This window comes from Astatotilapia calliptera, chromosome 3, assembly GCF_964374335.1.
Source record: "Astatotilapia calliptera chromosome 3, fAstCal68.1, whole genome shotgun sequence".
Taxonomy (NCBI): Eukaryota; Metazoa; Chordata; class Actinopteri; order Cichliformes; family Cichlidae; genus Astatotilapia; species Astatotilapia calliptera.
The window spans coordinates 21,823,066-21,843,800 of record NC_137424.1 but is presented as its reverse complement, the minus strand read 5'-3'; the positions used below and the strand labels follow the sequence as shown (position 1 = coordinate 21,843,800).

Below are 20,735 nucleotides of genomic sequence, written 5' to 3'. Positions count from 1 at the left end.
ACCACACCAGGGCCTGTGGCTGCTGGCTGAGGCCACCTACACCACACCAGGGCATTAGTTGCTATTGAGGCCAATTACACCACACCAGGGTCTGTGGCTCTTGCTCAGGCCACTTACACCACACCAGGGCCTGTGGCACTGGCTGATGCCACTTACACCACACCAGGACCTGTGGCTCTGGCTGAGGCCACTTACACCACACCAGGGCCTGAGTGACCGGCTGGGGCCACTTACACCACATCAGGGCCTGTGGCTGCTGGCTGAGGCCACTTACACCACACCAGGGCCTGAGTGACCGGCTGGGGCCACTTACACCACATCAGGGCCTGTGGCTGCTGGCTGAGGCCACTTACACCACACCAGGGCCTGTGGCTGCTGGCTGAGGCCACTTACACCACACCAGGGCATTAGTTGCTATTGAGGCCAATTACACCACACCAGGGTCTGTGGCTCTTGCTCAGGCCACTTACACCACACCAGGGCCTGTGGCTGCTGGCTGAGGCCACTTACACCACACCAGGGCCTGTGGCTGCTGGCTGAGGCCACCCACACCACACCAGGGCATTAGTTGCTATTGAGGCCAATTACACCACACCAGGGTCTGTGACTCTTGCTCAGGCCACTTACACCACACCAGGGCCTGTGGCACTGGCTGAGGCCACTTACACCACACCAGGGCCTGTGGCTGCTGGCTGAGGCCACTTACACCACACCAGGGCCTGTGGCTGCTGGCTGAGGTCACTTACACCACACCAGGGCCTGTGGCTGCTGGCTGAGGGCACTTACACCACACCAGTGCCTGTGGCTTCTGGCTGAGGCCACTTACACCACACCAGGGCCTGTGGCTCTTGCTCAGGCCACTTACACCACACCAGGGCCTGTGGCTGCTGGCTGAGGCCACTTACACCACACCAGGGCCTGTGGCTGCTGGCTGAGGCCACTTACACCACACCAGGGCCTGTGGCTGCTGGCTGAGGGCACTTACACCACACCAGTGCCTGTGGCTGCTGGCTGAGGTCACTTACACCACACCAGGGCATTAGTTGCTATTGAGGCCAATTACACCACACCAGGGTCTGTGACTCTTGCTCAGGCCACTTACACCACACCAGGGCCTGTGGCTGCTGGCTGAGGCCACTTACACCACACCAGGGTCTGTGACTCTTGCTCAGGCCACTTACACCACACCAGGGCCTGTGGCTGCTGGCTCAGGCCACTTACACCACACCAGGGCCTGTGGCTGCTGGCTGAGGTCACTTACACCACACCAGGGCATTAGTTGCTATTGAGGCCAATTACACCACACCAGGGTCTGTGACTCTTGCTCAGGCCACTTACACCACACCAGGGCCTGTGGCACTGGCTGAGTCCACTTACACCACACCAGGGCCTGTGGCTGCTGGCTGAGGCCACTTACACCACACCAGGGCCTGTGGCTGCTGGCTGAGGTGACTTACACCACACCAGGGCCTGTGGCTGCTGGCTGAGGGCACTTACACCACACCAGGGCCTGTGGCTGCTGGCTGAGGCAACTTACACCACACAAGGGCCTGTGGCTGCTGGCTGAGGCCACCTACACCACACCAGGGCCTGTGGCTCTTGCTCAGGCCACTCATATCACACCAGACCCTGTGCTTCTGGCCGAGGCCATCTTCACCAAACCTGGCCCTGTGCTGCTTGCTGTGGCCATGTACAACACACCAGGCCCTGTGCTGGTTCCAGAGGCCATCTTCAACAATCCAGGGCCTGTGCTGTTAGATAAATGCCAAACTGAGCCTTTGGGTTATGGTATTATGCAAACATGCATGTATGGTTATAGGATTGTCTTCGTAACTTCAGGTACTTGCCACCTAATCAGTTGAATCCATAAATTGAGACATTGTGCTGGGGCCAGCAGCTTACGGCCATACCACCCTGAACACGCCCGACCTCGTCTGATCTCGGAAGCTAAGCAGGGCTGGGCTTGGTTAGTACTTGGATGGGAGACTGTCTGGGAATACCTGGTGCTGTAAGCCTTTCTTTTTCATGTCATTGAACCGCTTTTGATCCAGAGAAGGGGTGTATTAAAAGACCAAAAGCAGCTGCCCATTAATGAGGGCACATTAACGACATTGCTTTTGGCTGTTTTCCAATGTCTTGTGCTGCTAGCTGATGCCACCTACACCACACCAGGGCCTGAGTGACCGGCTGGGGCCACTTACACCACATCAGGGCCTGTGGCTCTGGCTGAGGCCACTTACACCACACCAGGGCCTGTGGCTGCTGGCTGAGGCCACTTACACCACACCAGGGCCTGTGGCTGCTGGCTGAGGCCACCTACACCACACCAGGGCCTTAGTTGCTATTGAGGCCACTTACACCACACCAGGGCCTGTGGCTGCTGGCTGAGGCCACATACACCACAACACGGCCTTATTTGCTTCTGAGGCCACTTACACCACACCAGGGCCTGTGGCTGCTGGCTGAGGCCACATACACCACACCAGGGCCTTAGTTGCTATTGAGGCCAATTACACCACACCAGGGCCTGTGGCTCTTGCTCAGGCCACTTACACCACACCAGGGCCTGTGGCTGCTGGCTGAGGCCACTTACACCACACCAGGGCCTGTGGCTGCTGGCTGAGGCCACTTACACCACACCACGGCCTTAGTTGCTATTGAGGCCACTTACACCACACCAGGGCCTGTGGCTGCTGGCTGAGGCCACATACACCACACCACGGCCTTATTTGCTTCTGAGGCCACTTACACCACACCAGGGCCTGTGGCTGCTGGCTGAGGCCACATACACCACACCAGGGCCTTAGTTGCTATTGAGGCCACTTACTCCACACCAGGGCCTGTGGCACTGGCTGAGGCCACTTACACCACACCAGGGCCTGTGGCTGCTGGCTGAGGCCACTTACACCACACCAGGGCATTAGTTGCTATTGAGGCCAATTACACCACACCAGGGTCTGTGGCTCTTGCTCAGGCCACTTACACCACACCAGGGCCTGTGGCACTGGCTGAGGCCACTTACACCACACCAGGGCCTGTGGCTCTGGCTGAGGCCACTTATACCACACCAGGGCCTGTGGCTGCTGGCTGAGGCCACTTACACCACACCAGGGCCTGTGGCTGCTGGCTGAGGCCACTTACACCACACCAGTGCCTGTGGCTTCTGGCTGAGGCCACTTACACCACACCAGGGCCTTAGTTGCTATTGAGGCCAATTACACCACACCAGGGTCTGTGACTCTTGCTCAGGCCACTTACACCACACCAGGGCCTGTGGCACTGGCTGAGGCCACTTACACCACACCAGGGCCTGTGGCTGCTGGCTGAGGCCACTTACACCACACCAGGGCCTGTGGCTGCTGGCTGAGGCCACTTACACCACACCAGGGCCTGTGGCTGCTGGCTGAGGCCACATACACCACACCAGGGCCTTAGTTGCTATTGAGGCCACTTACTCCACACCAGGGCCTGTGGCACTGGCTGAGGCCACTTACACCACACCAGGGCCTTAGTTGCTATTGAGGCCAATTACACCACACCAGGGCCTGTGGCTGCTGGCTGAGGCCACATACACCACACCAGGGCCTTATTTGCTTCTGAGGCCACTTACACCACACCAGGGCCTGTGGCTGCTGGCTGAGGCCACATACACCACACCAGGGCCTTAGTTGCTATTGAGGCCACTTACTCCACACCAGGGCCTGTGGCACTGGCTGAGGCCACTTACACCACACCAGGGCCTTAGTTGCTATTGAGGCCAATTACACCACACCAGGGTCTGTGGCTCTTGCTCAGGCCACTTACACCACACCAGGGCCTGTGGCTGCTGGCTGAGGCCACTTACACCACACCAGGGCATTAGTTGCTATTGAGGCCACTTACACCACACCAGGGCCTGTGGCTGCTGGCTGAGGCCACCTACACCACACCAGGGCATTAGTTGCTATTGAGGCCAATTACACCACACCAGGGTCTGTGGCTCTTGCTCAGGCCACTTACACCACACCAGGGCCTGTGGCACTGGCTGAGGCCACTTACACCACACCAGGGCCTGTGGCACTGGCTGAGGCCACTTACACCACACCAGGGCCTGTGGCTCTGGCTGAGGCCACTTACACCACACCAGGGCCTGTGGCTGCTGGCTGAGGCCACTTACACCACACCAGGGCCTGTGGCTGCTGGCTGAGGCCACTTACACCACACCAGTGCCTGTGGCTTCTGGCTGAGGCCACTTACACCACACCAGGGCCTTAGTTGCTATTGAGGCCAATTACACCACACCAGGGCCTGTGACTCTTGCTCAGGCCACTTACACCACACCAGGGCCTGTGACTCTTGCTCAGGCCACTTACACCACACCAGGGCCTGTGGCACTGGCTGAGGCCACTTACACCACACCAGGGCCTGTGGCTGCTGGCTGAGGCCACTTACACCACACCAGGGCCTGTGGCTGCTGGCTGAGGCCACTTACACCACACCAGGGCCTTTGGCTGCTGGCTGAGGGCACTTACACCACACCAGTGCCTGTGGCTTCTGGCTGAGGCCACTTACACCACACCAAGGCCTGTGGCTCTTGCTCAGGCCACTCACATCACACCAGGCCCTGCGCTTCTGGCCGAGGCCATCTTCACCAAACCAGGCCCTGTGCTGCTAGCTGTGGCCATGTACAACACACCAGGCCCTGTGCTGGTTCCTGAGGCCATCTTCAACAATCCAGGGTCTGTGCTGTTAGATAAATGCTAAACTGAGCCTTTGGGTTAGGGTATTATGCAAACATGCAGGTATGGTTAAAGGATTGTCTTCGTAACTTCAGGTACTTGCCACCTAATCAGTTGAATCCATAAATTGAGACATTGTGCTGGGGCCAGCAGCTTACGGCCGTACCACCCTGAGCACGCCCGACCTCGTCTGATCTCGGAAGCTAAGCAGGGCTGGGCTTGGTTAGTACTTGGATGGGAGACTGCCTGGGAATACCTGGTGCTGTAAGCCTTTCATTTTCATGTCATTGAACCGCTTTTGATCCAGAGAAGGGGTGTATTAAAAGACCAAAAGCAGAGGTCCATTAATGAGGGCACATTAACGACATTGCTTTTGGCTGTTTTCCAATGTCTTGTGCTGCTAGCTGATGCCACCTACACCACACCAGGGCCTGAGTGACCGGCTGGGGCCACTTACACCACATCAGGGCCTGTGGCTGCTGGCTGAGGCCACTTACACCACACCAGGGCCTGTGGCTGCTGGCTGAGGCCACTTACACCACACCAGGGCCTGTGGCTGCTGGCTGAGGCCACCTACACCACACCAGGGCCTTAGTTGCTATTGAGGCCAATTACACCACACCAGGGTCTGTGGCTCTTGCTCAGGCCACTTACACCACACCAGGGCCTGTGGCTGCTGGCTGAGGCCACTTACACCACACCAGGGCATTAGTTGCTATTGAGGCCACTTACACCACACCAGGGCCTGTGGCTGCTGGCTGAGGCCACCTACACCACACCAGGGCATTAGTTGCTATTGAGGCCACTTACACCACACCAGGGCCTGTGGCACTGGCTGCGGCCACTTACACCACACCAGGGCCTGTGGCTCTGGCTGAGGCCACTTACACCACACCAGGGCCTGTGGCTGCTGGCTGAGGCCACTTACACCACACCAGGGCCTGTGGCTGCTGGCTGAGGCCACTTACACCACACCAGGGCCTGTGGCTGCTGGCTGAGGCCACTTACACCACACCAGTGCCTGTGGCTTCTGGCTGAGGCCACTTACACCACACCAGGGCCTGTGGCTCTTGCTCAGGCCACTCACATCACACCAGGCCCTGCGCTTCTGGCCGAGGCCATCTTCACCAAACCAGGCCCTGTGCTGCTAGCTGTGGCCATGTACAACACACCAGGCCCTGTGCTGGTTCCTGAGGCCATCTTCAACAATCCAGGGCCTGTGCTGTTAGATAAATGCCAAACTGAGCCTTTGGGTTAGGGTATTATGCAAACATGCAGGTATGGTTAAAGGATTGTCTTCGTAACTTCAGGTACTTGCCACCTAATCAGTTGAATCCATAAATTGAGACATTGTGCTGGGGCCAGCAGCTTACGGCCATACCACCCTGAGCACGCCCGACCTCGTCTGATCTCGGAAGCTAAGCAGGGCTGGGCTTGGTTAGTACTTGGATGGGAGACTACCTGGGAATACCTGGTGCTGTAAGCCTTTCATTTTCATGTCATTGAACCGCTTTTGATCCAGAGAAGGGGTGTATTAAAAGACCAAAAGCAGCTGCCCATTAATGAGGGCACATTAACGACATTGCTTTTGGCTGTTTTCCAATGTCTTGTGCTGCTAGCTGATGCCACCTACACCACACCAGGGCCTGAGTGACCGGCTGGGGCCACTTACACCACATCAGGGCCTGTGGCTCTTGCTCAGGCCACTTACACCACACCAGGGCCTGTGGCTGCTGGCTGAGGCCACTTACACCACACCAGGGCATTAGTTGCTATTGAGGCCAATTACACCACACCAGGGTCTGTGGCTCTTGCTCAGGCCACTTACACCACACCAGGGCCTGTGGCTGCTGGCTGAGGCCACTTACACCACACCAGGGCCTGTGGCTGCTGGCTGAGGCCACCCACACCACACCAGGGCATTAGTTGCTATTGAGGCCAATTACACCACACCAGGGTCTGTGACTCTTGCTCAGGCCACTTACACCACACCAGGGCCTGTGGCACTGGCTGAGGCCACTTACACCACACCAGGGCCTGTGGCTGCTGGCTGAGGCCACTTACACCACACCAGGGCCTGTGGCTGCTGGCTGAGGTCACTTACACCACACCAGGGCCTGTGGCTGCTGGCTGAGGGCACTTACACCACACCAGTGCCTGTGGCTCTTGCTCAGGCCACTTACACCACACCAGGGCCTGTGGCTGCTGGCTGAGGCCACTTACACCACACCAGGGCCTGTGGCTGCTGGCTGAGGCCACTTACACCACACCAGGGCCTGTGGCTGCTGGCTGAGGGCACTTACACCACACCAGTGCCTGTGGCTGCTGGCTGAGGTCACTTACACCACACCAGGGCATTAGTTGCTATTGAGGCCAATTACACCACACCAGGGTCTGTGACTCTTGCTCAGGCCACTTACACCACACCAGGGCCTGTGGCTGCTGGCTGAGGCCACTTACACCACACCAGGGCCTGTGGCTGCTGGCTCAGGCCACTTACACCACACCAGGGCCTGTGGCTGCTGGCTGAGGTCACTTACACCACACCAGGGCATTAGTTGCTATTGAGGCCAATTACACCACACCAGGGTCTGTGACTCTTGCTCAGGCCACTTACACCACACCAGGGCCTGTGGCACTGGCTGAGTCCACTTACACCACACCAGGGCCTGTGGCTGCTGGCTGAGGCCACTTACACCACACCAGGGCCTGTGGCTGCTGGCTGAGGTGACTTACACCACACCAGGGCCTGTGGCTGCTGGCTGAGGGCACTTACACCACACCAGGGCCTGTGGCTGCTGGCTGAGGCCACTTACACCACACAAGGGCCTGTGGCTGCTGGCTGAGGCCACCTACACCACACCAGGGCCTGTGGCTCTTGCTCAGGCCACTCATATCACACCAGACCCTGTGCTTCTGGCCGAGGCCATCTTCACCAAACCTGGCCCTGTGCTGCTGGCTGAGGCCACCTACACCACACCAGGGCCTTAGTTGCTATTGAGGCCACTTACACCACACCAGGGCCTGTGGCTGCTGGCTGAGGCCACATACACCACAACACGGCCTTATTTGCTTCTGAGGCCACTTACACCACACCAGGGCCTGTGGCTGCTGGCTGAGGCCACATACACCACACCAGGGCCTTAGTTGCTATTGAGGCCAATTACACCACACCAGGGCCTGTGGCTCTTGCTCAGGCCACTTACACCACACCAGGGCCTGTGGCTGCTGGCTGAGGCCACTTACACCACACCAGGGCCTGTGGCTGCTGGCTGAGGCCACTTACACCACAACACGGCCTTAGTTGCTATTGAGGCCACTTACACCACACCAGGGCCTGTGGCTGCTGGCTGAGGCCACATACACCACACCACGGCCTTATTTGCTTCTGAGGCCACTTACACCACACCAGGGCCTGTGGCTGCTGGCTGAGGCCACATACACCACACCAGGGCCTTAGTTGCTATTGAGGCCACTTACTCCACACCAGGGCCTGTGGCACTGGCTGAGGCCACTTACACCACACCAGGGCCTTAGTTGCTATTGAGGCCAATTACACCACACCAGGGTCTGTGGCTCTTGCTCAGGCCACTTACACCACACCAGGGCCTGTGGCTGCTGGCTGAGGCCACTTACACCACACCAGGGCATTAGTTGCTATTGAGGCCACTTACACCACACCAGGGCCTGTGGCTGCTGGCTGAGGCCACTTACACCACACCAGGGCATTAGTTGCTATTGAGGCCAATTACACCACACCAGGGTCTGTGGCTCTTGCTCAGGCCACTTACACCACACCAGGGCCTGTGGCACTGGCTGAGGCCACTTACACCACACCAGGGCCTGTGGCTCTGGCTGAGGCCACTTATACCACACCAGGGCCTGTGGCTGCTGGCTGAGGCCACTTACACCACACCAGGGCCTGTGGCTGCTGGCTGAGGCCACTTACACCACACCAGTGCCTGTGGCTTCTGGCTGAGGCCACTTACACCACACCAAGGCCTTAGTTGCTATTGAGGCCAATTACACCACACCAGGGTCTGTGACTCTTGCTCAGGCCACTTACACCACACCAGGGCCTGTGGCACTGGCTGAGGCCACTTACACCACACCAGGGCCTGTGGCTGCTGGCTGAGGCCACTTACACCACACCAGGGCCTGTGGCTGCTGGCTGAGGCCACTTACACCACACCAGGGCCTGTGGCTGCTGGCTGAGGCCACATACACCACACCAGGGCCTTAGTTGCTATTGAGGCCACTTACTCCACACCAGGGCCTGTGGCACTGGCTGAGGCCACTTACACCACACCAGGGCCTGTGGCTGCTGGCTGAGGCCACTTACACCACACCAGGGCCTGTGGCTGCTGGCTGAGGCCACTTACACCACACCAGTGCCTGTGGCTTCTGGCTGAGGCCACTTACACCACACCAGGGCCTTAGTTGCTATTGAGGCCAATTACACCACACCAGGGTCTGTGACTCTTGCTCAGGCCACTTACACCACACCAGGGCCTGTGGCACTGGCTGAGGCCACTTACACCACACCAGGGCCTGTGGCTGCTGGCTGAGGCCACTTACACCACACCAGGGCCTGTGGCTGCTGGCTGAGGCCACTTACACCACACCAGGGCCTTTGGCTGCTGGCTGAGGGCACTTACACCACACCAGTGCCTGTGGCTTCTGGCTGAGGCCACTTACACCACACCAAGGCCTGTGGCTCTTGCTCAGGCCACTCACATCACACCAGGCCCTGCGCTTCTGGCCGAGGCCATCTTCACCAAACCAGGCCCTGTGCTGCTAGCTGTGGCCATGTACAACACACCAGGCCCTATGCTGGTTCCTGAGGCCATCTTCAACAATCCAGGGTCTGTGCTGTTAGATAAATGCTAAACTGAGCCTTTGGGTTAGGGTATTATGCAAACATGCAGGTATGGTTAACACTGGCAGTCCCAGGCTTCTACCTTTCTACCTTTAAAACCCGCCACCAGCCAAATGGCTGGTAGGCTTTTAGCTAAGCTTTAGCTTCAGGCAAGTGGAAGCTAAATTGGCTAGTCATTCATATGTAAATTGGGTTGTTACCTGGGAATTCTGGAGGGAGGGGAGTGGGGGTGTGTGGATGAGGGGGTGGGGGAGCTGCTAAAAGCGGTGAGCTTCCTTTTGTTTCATCTTGATGCATTCTTAATCATCCAGGGAAACAAATCTCCAAAAGTCACCAACTTGGAGTGTTTCAGTTTGCCATCTTAGGGAGAAATCAACACACATGGGTGTATGTCCTTTGTTGCTGAGATTTATTGATAAAAACAGTACAAAAAATCAACCATTTGTACACATTTTTACAAATAATTATAAAAAGTGAGTGAGTACATTTCAACATTTTCAGCAATCACTCACAATCCTGGCACTGCCATGGTATCTGTAGTCTGCATTTACCACATGTGTATCTGTTGCAGTGAACACATCGCACAGTGGCATGATTGTTCTTGCAATTGTGTTTGACCTGACACATGGCTCTTTTTCCAGGGCTCGGTGTGGAGGGTTGTGTCAAAGGCAACTGTTCTTTTCTTGCCTTCTTCGCAGCTACATGAGAGTGAGCTAACTCCCTTGCAAGCTCCACCAGGAAGTCCACCCGTCTTTCCTTCGTCCCGGAGCATGCTTGATACAGCACATGTGCATTCAGTGCTGCCATGTCAATCATGTTATAAAACACGGCAACTGGCCAGCGCCGTGTTCCTCTGCGGACAGTGTACTCCCGAACCATCTGGTCCATCTGGACCATCTGGGTTTTGTGCCTCGCCCCGCGCTGAAACACAAAAACGTGCTCCCCAGGATGGAAGCTGGCTCCAGCAGGTTTGTGAGGACCTCAGAGCTCAGCTTCAGGGCCTGCAGGGGGATGTCTGATCACAGCTACAGCTGCAGTTATTATATGATATAGCTGTTTACAACTAACATTTAAACTCTCCATTCCTTCAACCTCTGCTGCCACGCTGACGGCGTATGCGGCCAAACGGAAGAAGACAGTCTATATTCTTAGCAGCATGCACGGCGTGGTTCAGACTGATAACACTACCAAAAGGAAGCCAAACACTGTCACCCTTTACAACAAAACAAAGTGTGGCGTGGATGTGATGGACCAGATGGTTCGGGAGTACACTGTCCGCAGAGGAACACGGCGCTGGCCAGTTGCCGTGTTTTATAACATGATTGACATGGCAGCACTGAATGCACATGTGCTGTATCAAGCATGCTCCGGGACGAAGGAAAGACGGGTGGACTTCCTGGTGGAGCTTGCAAGGGAGTTAGCTCACTCTCATGTAGCTGCGAAGAAGGCAAGAAAAGAACAGTTGCCTTTGACACAACCCTCCACACCGAGCCCTGGAAAAAGAGCCATGTGTCAGGTCAAACACAATTGCAAGAACAATCATGCCACTGTGCGATGTGTTCACTGCAACAGATACACATGTGGTAAATGCAGACTACAGATACCATGGCAGTGCCAGGATTGTGAGTGATTGCTGAAAATGTTGAAATGTACTCACTCACTTTTTATAATTATTTGTAAAAATGTGTACAAATGGTTGATTTTTTGTACTGTTTTTATCAATAAATCTCAGCAACAAAGGACATACACCCATGTGTGTTGATTTCTCCCTAAGATGGCAAACTGAAACACTCCAAGTTGGTGACTTTTGGAGATTTGTTTCCCTGGATGATTGAGAATGCATCAAGATGAAACAAAAGGAAGCTCACCGCTTTTAGCAGCTCCCCCACCCCCTCATCCACACACCCCCACTCCCCTCCCTCCAGAATTCCCAGGTAACAACCCAATTTACATATGAATGACTAGCCAATTTAGCTTCCACTTGCCTGAAGCTAAAGCTTAGCTAAAAGCCTACCAGCCATTTGGCTGCTCTCCGGGTTTTAAAGGTAGAAAAGCCAAATGGCTGGGCTCTGGGCCTTCCTAGTGTTAAAGGATTGTCTTCGTAACTTCAGGTACTTGCCACCTAATCACTTGAATCCATAAATTGAGACATTGTGCTGGGGCCAGCAGCTTACGGCCGTACCACCCTGAGCACGCCCGACCTCGTCTGATCTCGGAAGCTAAGAAGGGCTGGGCTTGGTTAGTACTTGGATGGGAGACTGCCTGGGAATACCTGGTGCTGTAAGCCTTTCATTTTCATGTCATTGAACCGCTTTTGATCCAGAGAAGGGGTGTATTAAAAGACCAAAAGCAGAGGTCCATTAATGAGGGCACATTAACGACATTGCTTTTGGCTGTTTTCCAATGTCTTGTGCTGCTAGCTGATGCCACCTACACCACACCAGGGCCTGAGTGACCGGCTGGGGCCACTTACACCACATCAGGGCCTGTGGCTGCTGGCTGAGGCCACTTACACCACACCAGGGCCTGTGGCTGCTGGCTGAGGCCACTTACACCACACCAGGGCCTGTGGCTGCTGGCTGAGGCCACCTACACCACACCAGGGCCTTAGTTGCTATTGAGGCCAATTACACCACACCAGGGTCTGTGGCTCTTGCTCAGGCCACTTACACCACACCAGGGCCTGTGGCTGCTGGCTGAGGCCACTTACACCACACCAGGGCATTAGTTGCTATTGAGGCCACTTACACCACACCAGGGCCTGTGGCTGCTGGCTGAGGCCACCTAAACCACACCAGGGCATTAGTTGCTATTGAGGCCAATTACACCACACCAGGGCCTGTGGCTCTGGCTGAGGCCACTTACACCACACCAGGGCCTGTGGCTCTGGCTGAGGCCACTTACACCACACCAGGGCCTGTGGCTGCTGGCTGAGGCCACTTACACCACACCAGGGCCTGTGGCTGCTGGCTGAGGCCACTTACACCACACCAGGGCCTGTGGCTGCTGGCTGAGGCCACTTACACCACACCAGGGCCTGTGGCTGCTGGCTGAGGCCACCTACACCACACCAGGGCCTTAGTTGCTATTGAGGCCACTTACACCACACCAGGGCCTGTGGCTGCTGGCTGAGGCCACATACACCACAACACGGCCTTATTTGCTTCTGAGGCCACTTACACCACACCAGGGCCTGTGGCTGCTGGCTGAGGCCACATACACCACACCAGGGCCTTAGTTGCTATTGAGGCCAATTACACCACACCAGGGCCTGTGGCTCTTGCTCAGGCCACTTACACCACACCAGGGCCTGTGGCTGCTGGCTGAGGCCACTTACACCACACCAGGGCCTGTGGCTGCTGGCTGAGGCCACTTACACCACACCACGGCCTTAGTTGCTATTGAGGCCACTTACACCACACCAGGGCCTGTGGCTGCTGGCTGAGGCCACATACACCACACCACGGCCTTATTTGCTTCTGAGGCCACTTACACCACACCAGGGCCTGTGGCTGCTGGCTGAGGCCACATACACCACACCAGGGCCTTAGTTGCTATTGAGGCCACTTACTCCACACCAGGGCCTGTGGCACTGGCTGAGGCCACTTACACCACACCAGGGCATTAGTTGCTATTGAGGCCAATTACACCACACCAGGGTCTGTGGCTCTTGCTCAGGCCACTTACACCACACCAGGGCATTAGTTGCTATTGAGGCCACTTACACCACACCAGGGCCTGTGGCTGCTGGCTGAGGCCATTTACACCACACCAGGGCCTTAGTTGCTATTGAGGCCAATTACACCACACCAGGGCCTGTGGCACTGGCTGAGGCCACTTACACCACACCAGGGCCTTAGTTGCTATTGAGGCCAATTACACCACACCAGGGTCTGTGGCTCTTGCTCAGGCCACTTACACCACACCAGGGCATTAGTTGCTATTGAGGCCAATTACACCACACCAGGGTCTGTGGCTCTTGCTCAGGCCACTTACACCACACCAGGGCCTGTGGCACTGGCTGAGGCCACTTACACCACACCAGGGCCTGTGGCTCTGGCTGAGGCCACTTACACCACACCAGGGCCTGTGGCTGCTGGCTGAGGCCACTTACACCACACCAGGGCCTGTGGCTGCTGGCTGAGGCCACTTACACCACACCAGTGCCTGTGGCTTCTGGCTGAGGCCACTTACACCACACCAGGGCCTTAGTTGCTATTGAGGCCAATTACACCACACCAGGGTCTGTGACTCTTGCTCAGGCCACTTACACCACACCAGGGCCTGTGGCACTGGCTGAGGCCACTTACACCACACCAGGGCCTGTGGCTGCTGGCTGAGGCCACTTACACCACACCAGGGCCTGTGGCTGCTGGCTGAGGCCACTTACACCACACCAGGGCCTGTGGCTGCTGGCTGAGGCCACATACACCACACCAGGGCCTTAGTTGCTATTGAGGCCACTTACTCCACACCAGGGCCTGTGGCACTGGCTGAGGCCCCTTACACCACACCAGGGCCTGTGGCTGCTGGATGAGGCCACTTACACCACACCAGGGCATTAGTTGCTATTGAGGCCACTTACACCACACCAGGGCCTGTGGCTGCTGGCTGAGGCCACCTACACCACACCAGGGCATTAGTTGCTATTGAGGCCAATTACACCACACCAGGGTCTGTGGCTCTTGCTCAGGCCACTTACACCACACCAGGGCCTGTGGCACTGGCTGATGCCACTTACACCACACCAGGACCTGTGGCTCTGGCTGAGGCCACTTACACCACACCAGGGCCTGAGTGACCGGCTGGGGCCACTTACACCACATCAGGGCCTGTGGCTGCTGGCTGAGGCCACTTACACCACACCAGGGCCTGAGTGACCGGCTGGGGCCACTTACACCACATCAGGGCCTGTGGCTGCTGGCTGAGGCCACTTACACCACACCAGGGCCTGTGGCTGCTGGCTGAGGCCACTTACACCACACCAGGGCATTAGTTGCTATTGAGGCCAATTACACCACACCAGGGTCTGTGGCTCTTGCTCAGGCAACTTACACCACACCAGGGCCTGTGGCTGCTGGCTGAGGCCACTTACACCACACCAGGGCCTGTGGCTGCTGGCTGAGGCCACCCACACCACACCAGGGCATTAGTTGCTATTGAGGCCAATTACACCACACCAGGGTCTGTGACTCTTGCTCAGGCCACTTACACCACACCAGGGCCTGTGGCACTGGCTGAGGCCACTTACACCACACCAGGGCCTGTGGCTGCTGGCTGAGGCCACTTACACCACACCAGGGCCTGTGGCTGCTGGCTGAGGTCACTTACACCACACCAGGGCCTGTGGCTGCTGGCTGAGGGCACTTACACCACACCAGTGCCTGTGGCTTCTGGCTGAGGCCACTTACACCACACCAGGGCCTGTGGCTCTTGCTCAGGCCACTTACACCACACCAGGGCCTGTGGCTGCTGGCTGAGGCCACTTACACCACACCAGGGCCTGTGGCTGCTGGCTGAGGCCACTTACACCACACCAGGGCCTGTGGCTGCTGGCTGAGGGCACTTACACCACACCAGTGCCTGTGGCTGCTGGCTGAGGTCACTTACACCACACCAGGGCATTAGTTGCTATTGAGGCCAATTACACCACACCAGGGTCTGTGACTCTTGCTCAGGCCACTTACACCACACCAGGGCCTGTGGCTGCTGGCTGAGGCCACTTACACCACACCAGGGTCTGTGACTCTTGCTCAGGCCACTTACACCACACCAGGGCCTGTGGCTGCTGGCTCAGGCCACTTACACCACACCAGGGCCTGTGGCTGCTGGCTGAGGTCACTTACACCACACCAGGGCATTAGTTGCTATTGAGGCCAATTACACCACACCAGGGTCTGTGACTCTTGCTCAGGCCACTTACACCACACCAGGGCCTGTGGCACTGGCTGAGTCCACTTACACCACACCAGGGCCTGTGGCTGCTGGCTGAGGCCACTTACACCACACCAGGGCCTGTGGCTGCTGGCTGAGGTGACTTACACCACACCAGGGCCTGTGGCTGCTGGCTGAGGGCACTTACACCACACCAGGGCCTGTGGCTGCTGGCTGAGGCAACTTACACCACACAAGGGCCTGTGGCTGCTGGCTGAGGCCACCTACACCACACCAGGGCCTGTGGCTCTTGCTCAGGCCACTCATATCACACCAGACCCTGTGCTTCTGGCCGAGGCCATCTTCACCAAACCTGGCCCTGTGCTGCTTGCTGTGGCCATGTACAACACACCAGGCCCTGTGCTGGTTCCAGAGGCCATCTTCAACAATCCAGGGCCTGTGCTGTTAGATAAATGCCAAACTGAGCCTTTGGGTTATGGTATTATGCAAACATGCATGTATGGTTATAGGATTGTCTTCGTAACTTCAGGTACTTGCCACCTAATCAGTTGAATCCATAAATTGAGACATTGTGCTGGGGCCAGCAGCTTACGGCCATACCACCCTGAACACGCCCGACCTCGTCTGATCTCGGAAGCTAAGCAGGGCTGGGCTTGGTTAGTACTTGGATGGGAGACTGTCTGGGAATACCTGGTGCTGTAAGCCTTTCTTTTTCATGTCATTGAACCGCTTTTGATCCAGAGAAGGGGTGTATTAAAAGACCAAAAGCAGCTGCCCATTAATGAGGGCACATTAACGACATTGCTTTTGGCTGTTTTCCAATGTCTTGTGCTGCTAGCTGATGCCACCTACACCACACCAGGGCCTGAGTGACCGGCTGGGGCCACTTACACCACATCAGGGCCTGTGGCTCTGGCTGAGGCCACTTACACCACACCAGGGCCTGTGGCTGCTGGCTGAGGCCACTTACACCACACCAGGGCCTGTGGCTGCTGGCTGAGGCCACCTACACCACACCAGGGCCTTAGTTGCTATTGAGGCCACTTACACCACACCAGGGCCTGTGGCTGCTGGCTGAGGCCACATACACCACAACACGGCCTTATTTGCTTCTGAGGCCACTTACACCACACCAGGGCCTGTGGCTGCTGGCTGAGGCCACATACACCACACCAGGGCCTTAGTTGCTATTGAGGCCAATTACACCACACCAGGGCCTGTGGCTCTTGCTCAGGCCACTTACACCACACCAGGGCCTGTGGCTGCTGGCTGAGGCCACTTACACCACACCAGGGCCTGTGGCTGCTGGCTGAGGCCACTTACACCACACCACGGCCTTAGTTGCTATTGAGGCCACTTACACCACACCAGGGCCTGTGGCTGCTGGCTGAGGCCACATACACCACACCACGGCCTTATTTGCTTCTGAGGCCACTTACACCACACCAGGGCCTGTGGCTGCTGGCTGAGGCCACATACACCACACCAGGGCCTTAGTTGCTATTGAGGCCACTTACTCCACACCAGGGCCTGTGGCACTGGCTGAGGCCACTTACACCACACCAGGGCCTGTGGCTGCTGGCTGAGGCCACTTACACCACACCAGGGCATTAGTTGCTATTGAGGCCAATTACACCACACCAGGGTCTGTGGCTCTTGCTCAGGCCACTTACACCACACCAGGGCCTGTGGCACTGGCTGAGGCCACTTACACCACACCAGGGCCTGTGGCTCTGGCTGAGGCCACTTATACCACACCAGGGCCTGTGGCTGCTGGCTGAGGCCACTTACACCACACCAGGGCCTGTGGCTGCTGGCTGAGGCCACTTACACCACACCAGTGCCTGTGGCTTCTGGCTGAGGCCACTTACACCACACCAGGGCCTTAGTTGCTATTGAGGCCAATTACACCACACCAGGGTCTGTGACTCTTGCTCAGGCCACTTACACCACACCAGGGCCTGTGGCACTGGCTGAGGCCACTTACACCACACCAGGGCCTGTGGCTGCTGGCTGAGGCCACTTACACCACACCAGGGCCTGTGGCTGCTGGCTGAGGCCACTTACACCACACCAGGGCCTGTGGCTGCTGGCTGAGGCCACATACACCACACCAGGGCCTTAGTTGCTATTGAGGCCACTTACTCCACACCAGGGCCTGTGGCACTGGCTGAGGCCACTTACACCACACCAGGGCCTTAGTTGCTATTGAGGCCAATTACACCACACCAGGGCCTGTGGCTGCTGGCTGAGGCCACATACACCACACCAGGGCCTTATTTGCTTCTGAGGCCACTTACACCACACCAGGGCCTGTGGCTGCTGGCTGAGGCCACATACACCACACCAGGGCCTTAGTTGCTATTGAGGCCACTTACTCCACACCAGGGCCTGTGGCACTGGCTGAGGCCACTTACACCACACCAGGGCCTTAGTTGCTATTGAGGCCAATTACACCACACCAGGGTCTGTGGCTCTTGCTCAGGCCACTTACACCACACCAGGGCCTGTGGCTGCTGGCTGAGGCCACTTACACCACACCAGGGCATTAGTTGCTATTGAGGCCACTTACACCACACCAGGGCCTGTGGCTGCTGGCTGAGGCCACCTACACCACACCAGGGCATTAGTTGCTATTGAGGCCAATTACACCACACCAGGGTCTGTGGCTCTTGCTCAGGCCACTTACACCACACCAGGGCCTGTGGCACTGGCTGAGGCCACTTACACCACACCAGGGCCTGTGGCACTGGCTGAGGCCACTTACACCACACCAGGGCCTGTGGCTCTGGCTGAGGCCACTTACACCACACCAGGGCCTGTGGCTGCTGGCTGAGGCCACTTACACCACACCAGGGCCTGTGGCTGCTGGCTGAGGCCACTTACACCACACCAGTGCCTGTGGCTTCTGGCTGAGGCCACTTACACCACACCAGGGCCTTAGTTGCTATTGAGGCCAATTACACCACACCAGGGCCTGTGACTCTTGCTCAGGCCACTTACACCACACCAGGGCCTGTGACTCTTGCTCAGGCCACTTACACCACACCAGGGCCTGTGGCACTGGCTGAGGCCACTTACACCACACCAGGGCCTGTGGCTGCTGGCTGAGGCCACTTACACCACACCAGGGCCTGTGGCTGCTGGCTGAGGCCACTTACACCACACCAGGGCCTTTGGCTGCTGGCTGAGGGCACTTACACCACACCAGTGCCTGTGGCTTCTGGCTGAGGCCACTTACACCACACCAAGGCCTGTGGCTCTTGCTCAGGCCACTCACATCACACCAGGCCCTGCGCTTCTGGCCGAGGCCATCTTCACCAAACCAGGCCCTGTGCTGCTAGCTGTGGCCATGTACAACACACCAGGCCCTGTGCTGGTTCCTGAGGCCATCTTCAACAATCCAGGGTCTGTGCTGTTAGATAAATGCTAAACTGAGCCTTTGGGTTAGGGTATTATGCAAACATGCAGGTATGGTTAAAGGATTGTCTTCGTAACTTCAGGTACTTGCCACCTAATCAGTTGAATCCATAAATTGAGACATTGTGCTGGGGCCAGCAGCTTACGGCCGTACCACCCTGAGCACGCCCGACCTCGTCTGATCTCGGAAGCTAAGCAGGGCTGGGCTTGGTTAGTACTTGGATGGGAGACTGCCTGGGAATACCTGGTGCTGTAAGCCTTTCATTTTCATGTCATTGAACCGCTTTTGATCCAGAGAAGGGGTGTATTAAAAGACCAAAAGCAGAGGTCCATTAATGAGGGCACATTAACGACATTGCTTTTGGCTGTTTTCCAATGTCTTGTGCTGCTAGCTGATGCCACCTACACCACACCAGGGCCTGAGTGACCGGCTGGGGCCACTTACACCACATCAGGGCCTGTGGCTGCTGGCTGAGGCCACTTACACCACACCAGGGCCTGTGGCTGCTGGCTGAGGCCACTTACACCACACCAGGGCCTGTGGCTGCTGGCTGAGGCCACCTACACCACACCAGGGCCTTAGTTGCTATTGAGGCCAATTACACCACACCAGGGTCTGTGGCTCTTGCTCAGGCCACTTACACCACACCAGGGCCTGTGGCTGCTGGCTGAGGCCACTTACACCACACCAGGGCATTAGTTGCTATTGAGGCCACTTACACCACACCAGGGCCTGTGGCTGCTGGCTGAGGCCACCTACACCACACCAGGGCATTAGTTGCTATTGAGGCCACTTACACCACACCAGGGCCTGTGGCACTGGCTGCGGCCACTTACACCACACCAGGGCCTGTGGCTCTGGCTGAGGCCACTTACACCACACCAGGGCCTGTGGCTGCTGGCTGAGGCCACTTACACCACACCAGGGCCTGTGGCTGCTGGCTGAGGCCACTTACACCACACCAGGGCCTGTGGCTGCTGGCTGAGGCCACTTACACCACACCAGTGCCTGTGGCTTCTGGCTGAGGCCACTTACACCACACCAGGGCCTGTGGCTCTTGCTCAGGCCACTCACATCACACCAGGCCCTGCGCTTCTGGCCGAGGCCATCTTCACCAAACCAGGCCCTGTGCTGCTAGCTGTGGCCATGTACAACACACCAGGCCCTGTGCTGGTTCCTGAGGCCATCTTCAACAATCCAGGGCCTGTGCTGTTAGATAAATGCCAAACTGAGCCTTTGGGTTAGGGTATTATGCAAACATGCAGGTATGGTTAAAGGATTGTCTTCGTAACTTCAGGTACTTGCCACCTAATCAGTTGAATCCATAAATTGAGACATTGTGCTGGGGCCAGCAGCTTACGGCCATACCACCCTGAGCACGCCCGACCTCGTCTGATCTCGGAAGCTAAGCAGGGCTGGGCTTGGTTAGTACTTGGATGGGAGACTACCTGGGAATACCTGGTGCTGTAAGCCTTTCATTTTCATGTCATTGAACCGCTTTTGATCCAGAGAAGGGGTGTATTAAAAGACCAAAAGCAGCTGCCCATTAATGAGGGCACATTAACGACATTGCTTTTGGCTGTTTTCCAATGTCTTGTGCTGCTAGCTGATGCCACCTACACCACACCAGGGCCTGAGTGACCGGCTGGGGCCACTTACACCACATCAGGGCCTGTGGCTCTTGCTCAGGCCACTTACACCACACCAGGGCCTGTGGCTGCTGGCTGAGGCCACTTACACCACACCAGGGCATTAGTTGCTATTGAGGCCAATTACACCACACCAGGGTCTGTGGCTCTTGCTCAGGCCACTTACACCACAC

At 57.2% G+C, this 20,735-nt stretch overlaps 7 non-coding genes across 7 annotated transcripts; all 7 read left to right on the top strand.

Moving 5' to 3' along the window:
* The first annotated feature begins 1,896 nt into the window (after positions 1 to 1,896).
* Positions 1,897 to 2,015, top strand: LOC145426778 (5S ribosomal RNA). Its single transcript, XR_013907494.1, has one exon. It is a non-coding gene; the product is annotated as a 5S ribosomal RNA (ribosomal RNA).
* Positions 2,016 to 4,870: 2,855 nt separating this feature from the next.
* Positions 4,871 to 4,989, top strand: LOC145426854 (5S ribosomal RNA). The gene has a single exon (XR_013907575.1). It is a non-coding gene; the product is annotated as a 5S ribosomal RNA (ribosomal RNA).
* Positions 4,990 to 6,085: 1,096 nt separating this feature from the next.
* On the top strand, positions 6,086 to 6,204 carry LOC145427034 (5S ribosomal RNA). The gene has a single exon (XR_013907758.1). It is a non-coding gene; the product is annotated as a 5S ribosomal RNA (ribosomal RNA).
* A 5,561-nt stretch (positions 6,205 to 11,765) lies between these two features.
* LOC145427236 (5S ribosomal RNA) lies at positions 11,766 to 11,884 on the top strand. Its single transcript, XR_013907968.1, has one exon. It is a non-coding gene; the product is annotated as a 5S ribosomal RNA (ribosomal RNA).
* Positions 11,885 to 16,078: 4,194 nt separating this feature from the next.
* LOC145426767 (5S ribosomal RNA) lies at positions 16,079 to 16,197 on the top strand. The gene has a single exon (XR_013907483.1). It is a non-coding gene; the product is annotated as a 5S ribosomal RNA (ribosomal RNA).
* Positions 16,198 to 19,052: 2,855 nt separating this feature from the next.
* On the top strand, positions 19,053 to 19,171 carry LOC145426853 (5S ribosomal RNA). Its single transcript, XR_013907573.1, has one exon. It is a non-coding gene; the product is annotated as a 5S ribosomal RNA (ribosomal RNA).
* A 1,096-nt stretch (positions 19,172 to 20,267) lies between these two features.
* On the top strand, positions 20,268 to 20,386 carry LOC145427023 (5S ribosomal RNA). The gene has a single exon (XR_013907747.1). It is a non-coding gene; the product is annotated as a 5S ribosomal RNA (ribosomal RNA).
* Positions 20,387 to 20,735: the final 349 nt, after the last annotated feature.